Source organism: Lepidochelys olivacea (assembly GCF_965140295.1).
Source record: "Lepidochelys olivacea isolate rLepOli2 genome assembly, chromosome: 9".
Lineage (NCBI taxonomy): Eukaryota > Metazoa > Chordata > Testudines > Cheloniidae > Lepidochelys > Lepidochelys olivacea.
The window spans coordinates 35,085,336-35,104,297 of record NC_140419.1 but is presented as its reverse complement, the minus strand read 5'-3'; the positions used below and the strand labels follow the sequence as shown (position 1 = coordinate 35,104,297).

The following is an 18,962-nucleotide window of genomic DNA, read 5'->3' as shown; positions in this document are numbered from 1 at the left end:
ATTCAGCACAATTCTTTTCTCAGCCATTTAAAGAAATCATAATCTAACACATACCTAGCTAGATTACTTACTAAAAGTTCTAAGACTCCATTCCTGTTCTGTCCCCGGCCAAGAGGACTACAGACAGACACAGACAGACCCTTTGTTTCTCTCCCTCCTCCCAGCTTTTGAAAGTATCTTGTCTCCTCATTGGTCATTTTGGTCAGGTGCCAGCGAGGTTACCTTTAGCTTCTTAACCCTTTACAGGTGAGAGGAGCTTTCCCCTGGCCAGGAGGGATTTCAAAGGGGTTTACCCTTCCCTTTATATTTATGACACTTGCATTTGATGTATGATGGCAAGAAAATAGATGATGCTATTATAGAAATCTGTATCAATTATTAAAAATCAGAAATTTTGTTAGAAATTTTCTCTCTCTCATTACTACAGTTTCTGAGAATGGATAGGATTAACATGAATTGAAGTAACAGATATAAATGTGCCAAAATTCAAGAGTTTAAGATAATGTGCTTAAATAAGGGCAGAAGCTGAAGTTGCCCTGCTCTTTTGGCATTTTTTGTTTTTGGAAGAGAAGAATATTCTAAATGTGCTTGTTTTGGCAAGTTCAACTCCTTTTACTTGATCTTTGCCCCATTTCTAGGAATTCAGCCCTTTTTGTTCCTACCAGTCTTCTGAGCCATGGGATGTTTTTGGAAGGGCAGAATACAATTTTCATATAACTTCTTTCACATACTTTTATAATTTGCCAGAATTTCCTTTGGCAGTCCAATTTAAGTGCCACATAAATTATGGCAAAATAGAGTTGTTTACATGCAATTTTGTCTGGGTTTTATGATTTATAGTCACAAATTTGAACCATCAGATTGAAGGGAATGCCAACATTTCTATGATAAACTATTATTTTAGGCATTTGCAAGTTCTCAAAAAATTGTTCTATGCTGAATAAGAACAACTAAGCTTGCAGTCCAGATATTCATATCAATTTCATTGAAATAACAGTTCATCCTTAAAGTCAGCTATTTATATTCTACATGCAATTGAAACTAATGTGTTGATCTAATTGCTTTTAGTGTTTGGAAAAAAATTAAAGCAGCTGAATTATTAAACTTAGAAAATTGGTTAGTTCTGTGCATGTGCATTAAATATTTTTCATAAGGATCCTTATTACCCCTTTTTAACATGAATAGGTACAAGGCTGATATTTTAATTCTCACTTTTGGGGTAAAAATGATGTAGGAGCCTTCCAACCAGGAAGGTGAGTACCTCCTGTCCTTTTACAATTTGTTGGCTTTGTGAAATCAAGATAAACTATAGGAAGGAAGAAAGGATCATCATGGAAAAGCAAGTCTAAAACTGAACAGAAATTTGTAATTCATTGGGCTCACAAGTTCTTTTTCCAGAAGAAAGCAGAAGTTGCGACAGAGAGATGAGCTTTCTGCTTGTTCTACTCTCATTTAGTCTCTCAAATTTGAATTAACTCATCTAGACAAAGAAAATATTCTCTTAAAAAATACAGGTTTCAGAGTAGCAGCCGTGTTAGTCTGTATTCGAAAAAAGAAAAGGAGTACTTGTGGCACCTTAGAGACTAACAAATTTATTTGAGCATAAGCTTTCGTGAGCTTCAGCTCGCTTCATGCATCCGATGAAGTGAGCTGTAGCTCACGAAAGCTTATGCTCAAATAAATTTGTTAGTCTCTAAGGTGCCACAAGTACTCCTTTTTAAAAAAAATACAGAAATTTCTACAGTCAAAAGTTGGTTTATCGTCTCAACATATCCATTTGGGTGAATCAAGTAGTATTAATATATTTAAGCAAGCATTGTGAGACTATATAAAATTTAATAATGAAAGAAGTATTAATCAGTTTTGTGCATGAGAATAGGCAGTCATTTTTTTGGTGCGGTGAGGGAATTTGTTGTTGACCATGCTTGTTTCCCCGGATTGGATTTAGCTGTTTGTAAGGTAGTATTTTCACACTCATCTTACAAAAAATGTACAGGAAAGAGATGGTAGTGCAGTCATCCTAAAATTCTAGATGTGAAGGGTTGATGACCTTGAGGGCCTTGTCAGATGCTCATCTGATGCTCCTGGAAGTTGGTTTGCAGAATCAGACCCCAAAGTTCTCACTTTCTAGAGTCCATTTTTATAGGAATTTCTTCCTATGCCAGTCTGTGGGAATTGCTTCATCATGCTGTTGCTGAATCAATCAGCAGATAGCACATTCCTGAATGCTCCATGCTGCCAGATGTTATCTTGTTCTTTGGTTCTCCCATCCTTGAGGCTGTTGGGTGGATTCCAGTCTGCCCTCCGGGGGTCCTCTGGTTATTTCCACTTGACGCCTTCTTCAGCCGATGGACACTGGATTCTTAGGCTGGCACCTCCCTGATCATTCAGTTATTATCCACACCACGCATCCATCCACATCCATCCTCTATCTCTATTTTAATCACAATTGTTAACAAAGCAAGATGAATACAACAAAAGGGCGGGGAGTCTCTGGGTGCTGTTTCTGTTGTTACAGAGTATTGCTTTGAGTCTCTCTCTGTGTGAGTAGTTGTTGTTACAAAGAATTACTTTGAGAACAGACTCTATCTTAGAATGTACTAACACAATTAGCAGCTTGCAAGATTCACACATAGAGGAAGAGAAACAGTACCAAAAACCAAGAGACCTCTTAATTAGTAATATCCTGGAATTTAAACTATGGGTAATCAAACTCATTTGTGATTTTAATACAGAACTTCTTTAATATGATCCAACAGTATGAGGTAATAGGTTTCCTGAAACGAAAACATGGAAGTTATAAAACAAGAACTTTTACATGGAGCTTGCAATGCCTGTACTCGTGTCCATACCAACAACTCTGCCAGGCATTTTGGGATGGGATCTATAACTAAGGTGACCAGATAGCAACTATGAAAAAACAGAACAGGGGGTGGGGGTAATAGGCGCCTATATAAGAAAAAGTCCCAAAAATGGGACTGTCCCTATAAAAATGGGACATCTGGTCATCCTATCTATAACTCATCTGGCTGGGCTTGTGCAACCTATATTGATTTCTTCCCAGACCATACATGAAGCCAAAAGCATTGCAGCAGCACCAGTTCAGTCAGTTTTAACTTCATCTTGCAATGCAGTGCCTCATATATGACAATTATTCAGAAGCTCCTGCTTGGAGCAAGAGCACTAGGCATCTTCAGTGGTTTCTTCTCTCAGTTAAATTGTAGACATAGTTCTAGTGACTGCCCTGAAAATCTCCTGAGTGGGAACTGAGCGGACACTGGCTACCGGAAGGCAATATCCTGAGGCTAAACTTGCCTTAACATGGTGAGCTATGTTACTGCAACTGTGAACAGAATGACTGGAGGATCTTGGTGTATACATACATCTGTGATGTGGATGAGCAGGTACGATAGAAACAAACAAACTATGAGGGAGAAATGAATGACCCAGTGAGTGGAGCCTTGTAGTTTTCAGGCCCACATCTACACTAGAGCTAAAAAGTATGTCCCTTGAACTTGTCTTCAACACAGAACTCACCCTAAAGGCATTTTTTCCTACAGTAACACGTGGTTTACTTCTGTTCTTGCTGGCCAGTAACCGGCTGGATGGGGTCTTCTGTTGACCCAGCCTATTGGCAGGTTCTGGAAACCGGCAAGGAGATGTCTCCTGGTGACTCGGTGGCAGGTTCAGCTCATCAGGTGGATATAAGGGGGTGGAAGGGAGCTCTCTGCTCACAGGGATCTGTGGCCCGAGGTTGAGCAGCACTAAGGGAGAAACCCTCACAACAGACAAGCCTGAGGAGGAGGAGCTGCCGCCCCGCAGCGCCCCTGGAGTCTCCCCGGCGCGCAGCTGGCCCCTTCCCAACGCCTCAGGGCGGAGCTGCTCCTCTTGCGATCCCTCCCGCGCTCGCACTGATCGCGCCCCCGCGTCCCGCTCCAACACCCCCTCCTCATGAGCGGTCAGACCAGCCCGGACTCCACGCGAGCAGGGGGAAAGTGGGAGCTCAGACGTCACCCATAGACGGCGCGACCCCACTGCTGCGCATGCGCGTTCGGGATTGGGAGAGTCGTAGGGAGTCCGGCTGCCTGTCGTTGAGCCGCGTCAGGGTCACGTGCTGAGTCTGGTGAGCCGGGGCCGCTGTTGCGTTGCGCTGCGCGCGGCGGTGAACGTGAGTGTGGGGAGAGGGGGCTCGGGGCTGTTCCCGGATGTGACCCTTCGCCCGTTGAGTCCCGACTCTCGCCCACTGCGCGCGGAGCCCCCCCTTCCCTTGGCCCCCTGAGAGGAGGCCTGCTGCTTCCTGGATCTCAGTAGGGCAGCCGCCTCCCCCGCGGGAACTCGGGGCCGTTGCCGGGGGACTGGCCGCCGCTTACGGCCATCTCTTGGCCCAGAATACCCCCTTCCTCAGTACCAGCCAGTACTGGCAGCAGGGCGGGTGTCTGCCCTGCTCTCCTGGCACAACCTGTGGCCGGAGGGGCTAGGCCAGGCTCCGCGCTTGGTGCTGTGGGGCGACCAAGTTCTGCTGTGACCCAGGTAATTGGGGGCTGACCGCAGCCAGCCGAGCCTGCTCCCTCTGCACTCGTGGGCCCCACCTGAAGCTTTCGGTCCCAGTTCTGCGAGCTGCCACAGGGCCTGGCACTAGCTACGCGCCTGGCACCTCCTCCCAACCCAGCATGCCAGTGCACCTTCCAGACGGAGATAACGAGCTGGCTTCCCCCGCAGTCCAGAGGAGCTCCTCGGCGTGGGGGAGGGAGACAGCTATGGGCAATCCTCATCTAAGGGGGTATTCACCCACAAAAGCTTATGCTCCAATACGTCTGTTAGTCTATAAGGTGCCACAGGACTCTTTGCCGCTCCTCCAGTTATAAGCACTTGAAAATAGGCTTCTAATAAAAGCTCTTCTGAAATCATTATCCTGCTGCAAGCCTAATTATGGCAGTGTAGCACTGATGTTTTAAGTCTATGTTGATGGCTTTGGAATTACAGGTAGTCTGGTGCCCTGGAATTATACATGTCACATCTGGTGGAAGTGTAGGCAGTCTGCATAGCAAAGATAAAACTCTTCATTTATATAGCGCTTTACTGTTTCAAACCCATTGGTGATAAGTATAAGAATGTACGAACGGTCATAATGGGTCAGACCACAGGTCCAGCTTGCCCAGTATCCTGTCTTCCGACAGTGGCCAATGCCAGGTGCCCCAGAAGGAATGAACAGAACAGGTAATCATCAAGTGATCCATTCCCTGTTGCTCAGTCCCAGCTTCTGGCAAACAGAGGCTTGGGACACCATCCCTGTTCATCCTGGCTAATAACCATTGATCGATCTATGCTCCATGAACTTACCTAGTTCTTGTTTGAACTTCTTTCCTGTTATTGTCTTGACCTTCACATCATCTAGCAAGAAGTTCCACAGGTCATGTGTTGTGTGAAAAATATTTTTTATTTGTTTTAAATCTGCTGCCTATTAATTTCATTTGGTGACCCCTAGTTCTTGTGTTATGAGGCGTAAATAACACTTTATTTACTTTCTTCACACCACTCATGGTTGTATTTTATTCCTTTTATTTATTTTATTTTATTTCTCCATTTTACTAATAGGGAAACTGAGGAAGAGAGATTGTAATTTGTACAAGACTGTTTAGCAAGTCAGTGGCGGACATGAAACAAGAAAGCAGGAGACTTTTATGTGTGGGCCTTCAAATACTAAATATTTTACCAAAATTTGGTACAGAAACTGGCCCTTGAGTTTTAGGTCCTTGTTGTGTGATGGGATTCATCAGTTTGTGTAGCTACTAAATTGTGTCCACAGTGGGTTCTACCTCAGTGAAGTACAAGAATGTTTACAAATTATTTAAACATTTTAGCTGGAAGTTTTTTTTATACTACATTTTTACATCACAAGTTATGACAGATGTTTCATTTTTAAAATGTAATTAATATTTTTAACAGGCTGTCTAATAGCATTGAAGGGGAAAAAAAAGAAACAAGAAGTAGATAAAATGCCATATAGTATTTCTTATATATATAGCCTTTTGTCTGGTGGAAAAAATTTCCCTAGAGCCTAACCCCCCCATTTACATTAATTCTTATGGGGAAATTGGATTCGCTTAACATCGTTTTGCTTAAAGTCGCATTTTTCAGGAACATAACTACAACGTTAAGCAAGGAGTTACTATAGTTGCAAAGTGGTACGATTTTTGCGTGAAGACAAGCCGTAAGAGGTCTGACCAAAACTGGATACAGCCCTAAAAGGTGGTGTCTGAGGGCTTATCAACACACAAAAGGTATACTACTGTACTATACAGTCCCCCAGTATAGATGCGGTTATATTGATATAAATGAATTTATACAGATATAGTTTATTCTGTTTTTTATATGCAAATAAGATATACTGGTATAAGCACATTTATGCTAATATAACTCTGTCCACTCTAGTGGGACGGTAGCACTCTAACTCTACCCAGCATGTTTGTAGACATGCTCCTGTCTAAACCTTTGGAAAGTGGCCATTAATCATTGTTACAGGTTTTCTCTTTCTCAGTGGACCACCTCTTGGGAAGTGGATACTGAAACTATTTATCAAACTCTGTTGCGCTACTTTGTCTTCAGAAAATTCGGGAAAACTGGACAGGGGATTAATATTCTCATCCCAGGATTAAGTTTTCTGTCTTTCTACACGTATGTAGACGTGGCATCTAACTGATTCTAAAACTTCAGGGAATGTTCAGGGCATCGATTGCCAGAACCCAGCTGATTTTAGGGGGCAGTGAGAAAACCAAAAATGAAGGAGACATAGAGCTCCTGATTAGTCACAGATTCAGGCACGTCTTCAGTTGTCTATAGATCAAACAACTGTTTGATGGACCTGATTACTGCGTCAAGCATAATAATACTCCTTCTCATCTCTACTCATTCTTCCAATAGAATGTAACATGTTATGTTATAGCTATGTAGGTAAAACTTTAAGTGTAGAACTGGTCTAAGGGTTTGTCTACACTAGAAATGATACACCGGGACAGCTGCCGTGTAGACACTACAGCAATGGAAGGGGTTCTCTCATTGTAGTAAATCCACCTCCCCAAGGATAGTAGCTAGTTGACAGAAGGATTCCATGACGTAGGTTGGCTTAACTATGTCTTTCAGAGCTGTGAATTTTTCACATGCCTGAGGGGCGTAACTGGGTTGTCCTAACGTAGACCAGCCCCATATGTGTCCGTGGAGAGCTAAAGAAAGGTTATCTAGAGAGCAAGTGATTCTGGCAGTCTGACCAAAAAGTGGTCAGAGAGGAGATATTACTTTAAAGAGATGCAAGCTATTCACTTTTCTTGTTTTTCTGTGTAGGCCCCGGTGTAGGGCTGACAGCTTGGCCTGTCAGTGTGGGGCAGCGGGGGCCTCCAGCTGTGAGCTCAATGTGGGGCTGTCAATGTAGGGCAGCGATGGGGGGGGGGGGCCCTCGAGGCAGAGCAGTCAGCGCAGGGAGGGAGGGGTTTGTGTGTGTCTAGCTGACAGCCAACAGACGATGTAAATAATGCAGTGTCTGTGCTGACACTGCATCACCCTAACTACATTGTCTGAAGAGCTATGCCTTTTGTGGAGGTGGAGTTACTAAGTCGATGTAGCGGGTGACTTAAATCGGTAGGAGCTACATTATAGTATAGATGCTTACAGAGTTAGGTCAAAGTAAGCTGCCTTACATCGACCTAACTCTGTAGTGTGGACCATGCCTACGACTGAATCATGTTGATGTAGTCTTTTGAGAAAGCTTATGTTGGCTGTGTGTATGTTGTGTACCTGTTCTGTGGATTAATGAGACATCGCTTGCTAAGGCAGGTAACTTTCATAACCACTAAATAGATTTTAAATCATTGGTCAGATATGGATGCAGTGAATTTAAGTATAGGATATCAAAGTTAAGGGATAAAAATTTGTGTTTTTAAAATTGGAGATGCTCTCCCGCTGACAGATACCGCCGCTCCTTAGGGGTGGTTTAATTATGTCAGCGGGAGAGAGCTCTCCTGCCAGCATAGAGTGGCTACAGGAGAGACTTTACAGCTGCAGCGGTGCAGCTGTGCTGTTGTAAAGTCTGCAGTGTAGACATGGCCTTATTTTTTCAAAGTGTATTCTGTTTGCTATTTTAAAATATTCTAGGACAATGAAACTGGACTTGTATGTTTCAAATACTTTGCAGAAGCAAGTTTAAAATAAACTACTGTGAAAATGTTCTAAAATATAATTACAAAATTTCCACTACATTTTATAAGATATATTATTTATCATTATTATTCAATTTTTTTAAATTAAACCTAAATTTTGGGCCAAAGCTATTAGGAAAGAGTCTTTGTTGTTTGTACCTAATTGTATTAATTTTGTGTTGGCATTCCTGCCTGTCTTGTTTCTTGTGAACAAGATAGTAGCAGCTGTATTATAAGTGTGTGTTTTTTAGAAACATATTCCTTAAATATCTTTTCATAACAAATTAAAAACTTTGTTTCTTCAGTTAACAAAGCTTCGTATTGCTTTAGAAATGAAAAATCATTAAATCCTTTAAAGAGCCATTTGATTAACCAGAAGTCACTCTGTGTAAATTAATTACAACTATAACGATGTCACAGCCTTGTCTTTTGTTATTAACCACGGAATTGACTGCCGGTTCCAGTAAGCTGTGAAACTTATAGCTAGTGGCTTGGCCTTCTGTTTACATTCAAATTAAGCATACACATTGAATATATACATGGAATTTACCCTATTTCAAATTTTTGAGCTGCTTTTCATGCTGGTTCAGTTTTCTCTACTTGCATTCTCATTTCTAATTCATTAGTGGATGATTTTCCAGGTATTGAAGGTAATGCTAAAGGAAGTGGCCTAACTTATTACTTTGGCCTCTTTACACTTAACATTTAGGTCAAGGTGTGAAAAATCCACATCCCTGACCTATGTAGCTATGCTGACCTAACCCCCAGTGTAGACACAGCTAGGTTGATGGAAGAATATTTCTGTTCACCTAGCTACTGTCATTCAGGAAGATGGTGTTCCTACTGCGACAGGAAAACCCCTTCCATTTGTGTAGGCTGCATTTGTGTTATGGGATTGTACTACCATAGCCATCGTTGTATTGTGTCGTTCCTGTAGAGTAGACATACTCTTTGAAACACATGCTTGGTTTTATACTGCAGATTTAGCATCCTAGATGATTAGATCTTCCTGATAAATCAGGATAAATCATCCAGAGTAGTATTTGCCTCATTAGACCACCAACCTTTTCTTTCATAGAATTTCTGCTTCTATTCTGCTTCATTGTTAAGGTAGATACAACTCTAATACTTTACAAAGGTTGTTTGTTCATTGATTTTATTACAAATAGTTATTTCATGTGTTCTAACTAGGAATTCTCATTACAAATCAACTTTGGCTCTAGGCTGCTCTTACTGCAGTACCCTTAGCTTTTTGAGAGAAGATTGATGACAGCTCTTCCAAGGTTCAAGTTCTCGCACCCCCATAATTACTGAAGCAGTTTCAAAGCCTCAAATATGGCTGCACTGTCTACAACACCTGGCTACAACACCTAACCTGGGGAATGGTAAGGGGAAAGGATGCTCCACCAATGTCTTATTTCTCTATTTATTTATTTATTTGTAGAATGTAGACCCAAGGCAAGAGTTGAGTTTTTGCCTCCTTAAAAATGTATTTCACTTAAGCAGAGTCCCAGTCCTTGTTGTTAGACATTTGTAGCTCAGCCCTTTCTCCAGAAACTGGGGTTTTGATGTGGTGTGTCATCTACTCTACTGCTTTAGGGAAAGTCAGTAACATAGCAGGAACAGAATTAATTCGTAGTTGTTATCTATAAAAATATTTTAAGGAATGTTACTAACAGGCAATTTAATAAGGGTAATCCGTTAATCACAGTATAATTTCCTATGGCTGCCAAACAATTTTTCTGAAGCAGAAGGGGTTCTATTCAAATTAAAAATAAATCCTTAAATGCTTTTCACTGAATTAGTGCAAAACAAACAAACAAAAACAAATTCCTGGAATGTTTAGTTCATACATTTATCTTGAGTAGGTGAAAAAAATGCAGACTCGTGGCAGCCTAGGTTAAAGACAAACATCCAGTTCAAGCCTATTCTGAAAATGTGTACATTTTGGAGGCGGTGGCATGTTTTGGAAATCATTAGAGAAAAAGAGAATAAGTCCTCCATTGTTTCAAGTCTCATTAGCTTTTTCATAAACACAGTAGAGGCTGAAGGAAGAATGTTTCAGACAGTTGAAAGCACTATGTGTTTTAAATGAATTGCATTCCAAAAAGCTCTCTAGAAACTGTTTGCTATCTTCCTTGTGTGTTTCACTTATAGGGGCCAAATATAAAGCTTCTTGGATGACATATTTTTGAGGATACATTACCATTACTATTATTTATTCACATTATAATAGCGTTCAGAGGTCCCAGTAAGATTTGGGACCTGTTGTAGTTAGGGATGTAAATATCGTTTAAAAAGTTAACTGGTTAAACAATTAAAAAGATAAAAAGGCAAAATTTCTGAATCATAGAATATCAGGGTTGGAAGGGACCTCAGGAGGTCATCTAGTCCAACCCCTGCTCAAAGCAGGACCAATCCCCAACTAAATCATCCCAGCCAGGGCTTTGTCAAGCCTGACCTTAAAAATTTCAAAGGAAGGAGATTCCACCACCTCCCTAGGTAACGCATTCCAGTGTTTCACCACCCTCCTAGTGAAAAGTTTTTCCTAATATCTAATCTAAACCTCCCTCACTGCAACTTGAGACCATTACTCCTTGTTCTGTCATCTGCTACCACTGAGAACAGTTTAGATCCATCCTCTTTGGAACCCCCTTTCAGGTAGTTGAAAGCAGCTCATTCTTCTCTTCTCTTCTCTTCTCTTCTCTTCTCTTCCCTTCCGCAGATTAAACAATCCCAATTCCCTCAGCCTCTCCTCATAAATCATGTGTTCCAGTCCCCTAATCATTTTTGTGGCCCTCCACTGGACGTTTTCCAATTTTTCCACATCCTTCTTGTAGTGCGGGGCCCAAAACTGGACACAGTACTCCAGATGAGGCCTCACCAATGTCGAATAGAGGAGAACGATCATGTCCCTCGATCTGCTGGCAATGCCCCTACTTATACATCCCAAAATGCCATTGGTCTTCTTGGCAACAATGGCACACTGTTGACTCATATCCAGCATCTCGTCCACTGTAACCCCTAGGTTCTTTTCTGCAGAACTGCTGCCTGGCCATTTGGTCCCTAGTCTGTAGTGGTGCATGGGATTCTTCCATCCTAAGTGCAGGACTCTGCACTTGTCCTTGCTGAACCTCATCAGATTTCTTTTGGCCCAATCCTCTAATTTGTCTAGGTCCCTCTGTATCCTATCCCTACCCTCCAGCGTATCTACCTCTCCTCCCAGTTTAGTGTCATCTGCAAACTTGCTGAGGGTGCAATCCACACCATGCTCCAGATCATTAATGAAGATATTGAACTAAACCGGCCCCAGGACTGACCCTTGAGGCACTCCACTTGATACCAGCTGCCAACTAGACATGGAGCCATTGATCACTACCCACTGAGCCTGACAGTCTAGCCAGCTTTCTATCCACCTTGTAGTCCATTCATCCAGCCCATACTTCTTTAACTTGCTGGCAAGAATACTGTGGGAGACCGTGTCAAAAGCTTTGCTAACATCAAGGAACAACACGTCCACCGCTTTCCCCTCATCCACAGAGCCAGTTATCTCGTCATAGAAGGCAATTAGATTAGTCAGGCATGACTTGTCCTTGGTGAATCCATGCTGACTGTTCCTGATCACTTTCCTGTCCTCTAAGTGCTTCAGAATTGATTCCTTGAGGACCTGCTCCATGATTTTTCCAGGGACTGAGGTGAGGTTGACTGGCCTGTAGTTCCCCAGATCCTCCTCCTCCCCTTTCTTAAAGATGGGCACTACATTAGCCTTTTTCCAGTTGTCCGGGACCTCCCCCTATCGCCATGAGTTTTCAAAGATAAGGGCCAATGGCCCTGCAATCACATTCGCCAACTCCTGTAGCGCTCCCGGTTGCAGCGCATCCGGACCCATGGACTTGTGCACGTCCAGCTTTTCTAAATAGTCCCAAACCACTTCTTTCTCCACAGAGGGCTGGTCACCTCCTCCCCATGCTGTGCTGCCCAGTGCAGCAGTCTGACCTTGTTCGTGAAGACAGAGGCAAAAAAAGTACTGAGTACATTAGCTTTTTCCACATCCTCTGTCACTAGGTTGCCTCCCTCATTCAGTAAGGGGCCCACGCTTTCAAGGACCTTACAGTGATTATTATAGTAAGGACCTTGGATTAATATAATTATCAGAAGTGATGAAAGCCAGAGGAACCAAGGATGAATAAAGTAGGCAAAATGGAATGCTGTGGTAAAGAGGAAAATTTATTGAGAATTCAGGTAATTTAAGCAATTGCTGTTCTGTATTTATTTCTTTGTTTTGTTATGAACAGGCAAGAATGATGAAATTGACATTAGGGATGTGAAGTCAGACGAAAGAAGTGTGTTTTGAAGGAGGAGGGGAAGGGTCTTTGACACAAAGGAAGGCACCTGTCCCAGACATAAAGGGCTGATGTATAAAAGGTATAGAATTCGAATGAGAGGAAGATTTAAAGGGAACATACCTTGAAAGGAGTAAACAGAGTGTAAGAGATGTGGCGGAAAGAGAAATAACCATTTTATTGCAATACAATGCTTCCAAGTATTGCCCCAATTAATGCAAGCCCCCTAGGCACATGCTTAAGTGCCATACTGAATAGGGATGCTTTTCCGAATTGGGGCCTAAATGAGCTGCTGTTTTGTAGGTGCTGAAATGAAGGGAATGATTATTCTGCATCCTTTTCTCTGCAATAGCTGAGAAATCTTTGTTCTCAGCCAGAGATATTGCTGTGAAAGTGAGCACTCCTGTGTCTTGTGTATTTTCAGGGGGAAGGAAAAATTCTTTGGAAACGAAGGCACTGTCACAGGGTAGCTGGTCCCTTGAGTAGACCAGGTCCAGTTCCCCTGTGTCAGAGCAGGTGAGCCCAGTTCAGCCAATTAAGGGGGTAGGACTACACCTGTGGCTATAAAGGCCTGTTGGAGGGCGGGAAGAGAAAAAGAGTGATTGGCGCAGGATATGCCTGGGGAGAGGAACTCAGAGGAGGGGAGCTAACTATAGGGGTGAGTCTCTGGAATAAGGGGCTAGGTGCTAATCGGGACAGCCCTGGGGCCGGTGTTCCAGAAAGAGAATGAGACCTGGCTGTGCCTGGGAAGCTACAAGAAGCAGGATTATCGGAGACCCCTGGGAGGGCAGGCCGTGAAATCCTAGGACAAAAGATCCGTGGAGGAACTGTTTTTGTCTGTGCTTATGTTTGGACAAATAAACCTACTTAAAGGTGTCTGGGCATGGCAATAAGTGCTTATTAATCTGTGAAGAAGTCATGCTGTGCCACATATGGTTAGGCATGGAAGAGCTTGATTTTTATTTTTTTCTAATTTTGATTATTTTTATTTTTACAGTTGTAGGAAGTTAAGGGGGATGTATGGTTAGGGCAGTGCTGTCAGCGGGGCTGCAGGGGGCTCCCTACATGTCAAAGGAGTTCAAGATCCGGGAACAAGATATAATAGGGGAGGCTGCAGTTGCCCAGCCCAGTGGAGCTGAGACCCCTGGCCATGACTGTAAGGAGGCAGACTATCACTGCAGGTGTGCTAACTGTTACCAGTTGCGGTGGGTGGGTGGTGTGTATGTGTGGGTTTTGTGTGTGTGTGTGAGTTGTATGTCAGTTGAAATGTACATTTACTGACCGTTATTAATTAAAATAGAATTCAGACAAGCCTATATATGGTGGAGAATGTGTGCACTTTGATCCGCCCTGATATAAGGGGAGAGTGAGGTGGCTCTTTGGTGTCCAGTGAAGGAGTCAGAAAAACAGAGGCAGGGTGCTGCTGCATGACCTTTGGCCATGAGGAGGCACTGAGGTGGTAACCACCATTTCACATGCACTATTAAGGTGTTTTACTTTGTCGTATACTAACCAGTGCCAAATATTTTTTGTGTTACTTACTTTTTATACTCTCTTTTTCGTAATTTAAATGTGACGCTCATGAGTGAATTTTGAACCTTAAAGTAATGCTGTTTCTTGTTGTCATATTTTGGGTTACTCTCTTAGAGTTCTATAAGGAATTTCTTAGAATTCTATACTATGCTTTTTATTTTTGACCCAGGGATTTCTTCTGTTTTTGTAAGAATTCTTATTTTAATTTTTGGGAAACCAAACATGTTAAAAAATAAACAATGTATTTCATTTAAATTGATGGGGAGAAATAGAATAGTATGTATAAAACTATCAGTCTGTTAGTCTATTTTTTTTCAATAAATTTGATAAGGGATACAATAATGTACAGGACAATTTCATACCAATACATTATTTTAAATTTGTTTTTTAAATATAAGTAGTGAAATACATTGTTTTGATAATATACACATGCTACATACATTTTAATGAAATGTAACTATACTGTATGAGAAATATATTGTAATTATAAAAGACAATTTTCTTTCTAGTTTTAGGATCTTGAGTTAAGAAGAAACAAAAACTTTTGCACTATTGCATTAACTAGAGCATTCTTACTGAAAATTCTGATGCATTTCTTTATATATTGCTATTGGGGGAGCTGGTTGCAATTGCTGTATTTAGGCTACCCCCCACTTTTCTTCATAAAGTTTTTTGTTACTGTTTTGTTGAAAAGTTCTAACACCTCTGTTATTTACAACAGGTCTTTGAAATTCAACAGGAAGACAGCCCTGTAGAGCCAGATAAGAACCGCCCCGCCCCTTGAAATTTTGTTCAGGTTTAGTTGAATTATGAACTTTTAAAAATTGCCCTTTTCCTTTCTGTTGCTTGTATTATCAACAAAATTTTGGCTGCATGCAAAAATAACTGAACATTCTAAAGAGCCGGGCCCACTCTCCCACCAGAAAATCAGCATAACCAGCACACACTGCATTGGGACTCCCTCTGTCAGCTCCACCCCCTAGACCAAGCAGATGGCCCAGTGGCTCCCTCCCCACCCTCTGGGGACACTATGTGGGGCAGGGGCTCTCCTCAAACAGCCCCCAAACCCAGCATATAGTTTCAATAGCCATTCACTCTCTGAAATAATAGCCTTCTCTTGTTGCAACCTAATTAGTTATTGGTGTAACAAAAGAAGTAGAAGTCTCTTGCTGCAGTGCTGATGCATGGTAGAGGTGGTGATTGTTACAATTACATATAATATAATTTGTTTTTCCTTTTTTTAACACCATAGCCCCTGGAAATTATCTACAACAATACTGTGTTAAAAGAATATTAAGATTGCAAATGCCAGAATTTAGGTTGACCATGCAATCTTAACTTGGCCCTCTTGTGCATATGTGTTATGGTATGTAGTAGAACCTCAGAGTTATGAACTGACCAGTCAACCGCACACCTCATTTGGACCGGAAGTACACAATCAAGCAGCAGTGACAAAATAAATAAATAAGTAAATAAAAAAGCAAATACAGTACAGTACTGTGTTAAACATAAACTACTAAAAAATAAAGGGAAAGCAGCATTTTTCTTCTGGATGGTAAAGTTTCAAAGCTGTTTTAAGTCAGTGTTCAGTTGTAAACTTTTGAAAGAACAATGATAATGTTCAGAGTTACGAACGTTTCAGAGTTACGAACAACCTCCATTCCCGAGGTGTTTGTAACTCTGAGGTTCTAATGTAGTTTTAATTACCTGATCACATCCTGTATTTTCCACATGCCCCCTATGTTCAGGGCGCAAGGTGGACGGTGTTCAGGGAATGAATTAGGGTTGAGTAGTGAATAAGGCCAAAAGTATAACTGGGTTCGAAAAAGAACTAGTTAAGTTCATGAAGGATAGGTCCATCCATGTCTGTTAGCCAAAATGATCAGGGACATAATCCTATGCTCTGGCTGTGTCTAAGTCTTTGACTGCTAGAAACTGGGACTGGATGACAGGAGATGGATCACTTGATAGTTGCCCTGTACTGTTCATTCCTTCTGAAGCATCTGTCACAGAATACAGGGCTAGATGGACTATTGGTCTGATCCAGTGTGGCCATTCGCCTGTTCATAAAATTTCTAAGCAGCAGTATTTATGCTACTATTTTCATGGGAGGTCAGGTCAGATCTTCTTTAAGACCTACTTCAGAGCTAGAAAAACTTGAAAACTTAGGCATCCTACAGGCCGTGAAGAACTCAAGGAAAAAATAACTGATGTGCTGAAGCATATGCAGATTCTGAGCTTACATGTGGGTGAAGGAGTATCACGTTGTCTCTTCTGAACATTCAGGGTGCTGCTTGCAAAATACATCTTTGTTAATTTTGGGGATTGTTTACATGGGAACATTCAGGAAAGTTAAGGTGAATCAGCCAAAGATGTGAAGTCAGTGTGCAAATATGTTAATCCCCTCCTCCTCATACTTTCGTTCAGTAATAAAGTAGGTTTAGATTGCTGTAACTAAGCATGTCTACCATAGTGTGGTGTAGACCATTGTTTCTCAACCAGCGGTTCGGGGCCCTCTGGGGGAGCTGCGAGCAGGTTTCAGGGGGTCTGCCAAGCAGGGCCAATGTTAGACTTGCTGGGGCCCAGGAAAGAAAGCTGAAGCCTCATCACATGGCGCTGAAGCCCGGGGACCCACCACCCAGGGCTAAAGCTTGAGCACTGTAGCTTCACAGTGATCCAGGTGGCATTGAGCCCCAGGCAATTGCCCTGCTTGCTACCTCCAACGCTGGCCCTGGCTTTTATATGCAGAAAATCAGTTACTGTGGCAGAGGTGTGCTTTGGAGTTTTTATAGCATGGGGGGGACCTCAGAAAGAAAAAAGTTGAGAATCCATGGTGTACATGCTTTCTACATCGACGGAAGGGGGTTTTCCATTGATGTAGGAAAGGCCTGTCCCCGAGCTGCAGTAGCTAGGTCAGTGGAAAAATTTAAATCAGGGTTTAGGTCAGCTTAACTGTATTGCTCAGGGTGTGAATTTTTCAATTTTTTATCAGATGAAAGGAAAACCAGTTCTTTTTCTCTTATTTTTCAGCTTGTTTATATTATGCATTTGGTAATACTTTGAATATAGTCAGTTTCACTGTTTTGTTGAAGTGCAAGCCCCTTTTCAGGCTCTGCAAAAGAGGGTGTTTGACAGCTTTGGTGTTGCAACTGGAAACAAAACCAAAATGGGTAGCAAGTAGGATTGTGCAAAGAGAGAAAGGGAAGGAGAAACAAGCTTGAGGATGTTCCAGTGATAAGGTTTGAGCCTGCTCAGAGCACATTCTAATCATCAACAGGGGAGCAGAAAAATACTCTGACTTTTAAAAAAGATTTTAACTATATCCAGTTGACAGTATCTCTTATGATAGATACATTACTGTAAATATACAGTTTTTATTATATTTCTACTCTTTGTTCTGAGGCTGGCTTATGACAGGGCTGAACTACTTTAGCTGAAAGATATATGGCTCTGTAGGGCATAGGTGGGTAGACGAGCCTCATTCTTATGACATTGGCAGTTGGTCTGATGCCATTTAGAACATTGTATTTCAGTTTCTTCTGAATTGCACTAGCTTAGGTAGGTTACGCTTCTCCAACTCCATTGTGGAGTTCAGCTTTGGTATGTATTATGCTTCTGTATCCTTTAACGTTCTCTTTTTCCTTTAGTTCCCTGATGTCCTGGAGTGGCTCCTTGCCAATGGTTTTCTTTATCGGTTTTAGCTGTGTCATTGAAATTGTGTTTGAGCTCACCTTCTTCAAAAGGGTGTACCAACAGGTTTTCGGTTGCCACAGTTTTTGCAGAATGAGACTCACCAAAACGAAAGACTCCACTAGTATGCTGGTTGAAAGATTGGAGCATCTTGCTAGCTCTATGTAATTCAACTCATGAATTTTGAAAACTTTCAATTAAAATTGCTACAGTTTCTGAATCCTTAGAAGGTACAGTGCCAAAAGTGAAATGCCTGCAAGCTGCATGGAAACTTTTTTTAAAGATACCATAATAGAGGCTCAACTTTAATGTATACCCCAAATTAAAAAACACAGGAAGAGAACCAAAAAAGTGCCACCATGGCTAAACAACAAAGTAAAAGAAGTACTGAGAGACAAAAAGGCATTGTTTCAAAAGTGGAAATTAAATCCTAGTGAGGAAAATAGAAAGGAGCATAAACTCTGGCAAATGAAGTGTAAAAATATAATTAGGAAGGCCAAAAAAGAATTTGAATAACATTTAGCCAAAGACTCAAAAAGTAAGAGCAAAAAATTTTTAAGTACATCAGAAGCAGGAAACCAGCTAAACAACCAGTGATGATTGAAGTGCTAAAGGAGCACTCAAGGACAATAAGGTCATTGTAGAGAAATTAAATGAATTCTTTGCATCAGTCTTCACGGCTGAGGATTTGAGAGAAATTCCCAAACCTAAGCCATTCTTTTTAGGTGACAAATCTGAGGAACTATCCCAGATTGAGGTGGTGTTAGAGGAGGTTTTGGAACAAATTGACAAGCTAACCAGTAATAAGTCACCAGGACCAGATGACATTCACTCAAGAGTTCTGAAGGAACTCAAATGTGAAAAATATCAGAACTATTAACTGTAGTTTGTATCCTATCATTTAAATCCACTTCTGTACCAAATGACTTGAGGATAGCTAATGTGACGCCAATTTTTAAAAAGGGCTCCAGAGGTGATCCCGGCAATTATAGGCTGGTAAGTCTGACTTCAGTACCAAGCAAACAGGTTGAAACTATACTAAAGAACAAAATTGTCAGACGCATAGATTAAAATAATTTTTTGGGGAAGAGTCAACATGTTTTTTGTAAAGGGAAATCATGTCTCACCAATCTACTAGAATTCTTTGAGGGGATCAACAAGCATGTGGACAAGGGGGATCCAGTGGCTATAGTGTACTCAGATATTC

General features: G+C 41.6%; 1 protein-coding gene across 5 annotated transcripts in view; it reads left to right on the top strand.

The window, feature by feature from the left end:
* Positions 1–3,854: 3,854 nt before the first annotated feature.
* Positions 3,855–18,962, top strand: part of RHBDD1 (rhomboid domain containing 1) — an 85,185-nt gene continuing 70,077 nt past the window's right edge. Inside the window, exon 1 of one of the 5 annotated variants that reach the window (XM_084639788.1) lies at positions 3,855–4,123. The gene's annotated coding sequence lies outside the window, so the exon portion shown is untranslated. Of the gene's footprint in view, positions 4,169–4,197; positions 4,531–18,962 lie in introns of those variants that run through there. The other 4 variants (XM_084639787.1, XM_084639784.1, XM_084639785.1 and 1 more) reach the window with 4 other exon arrangements.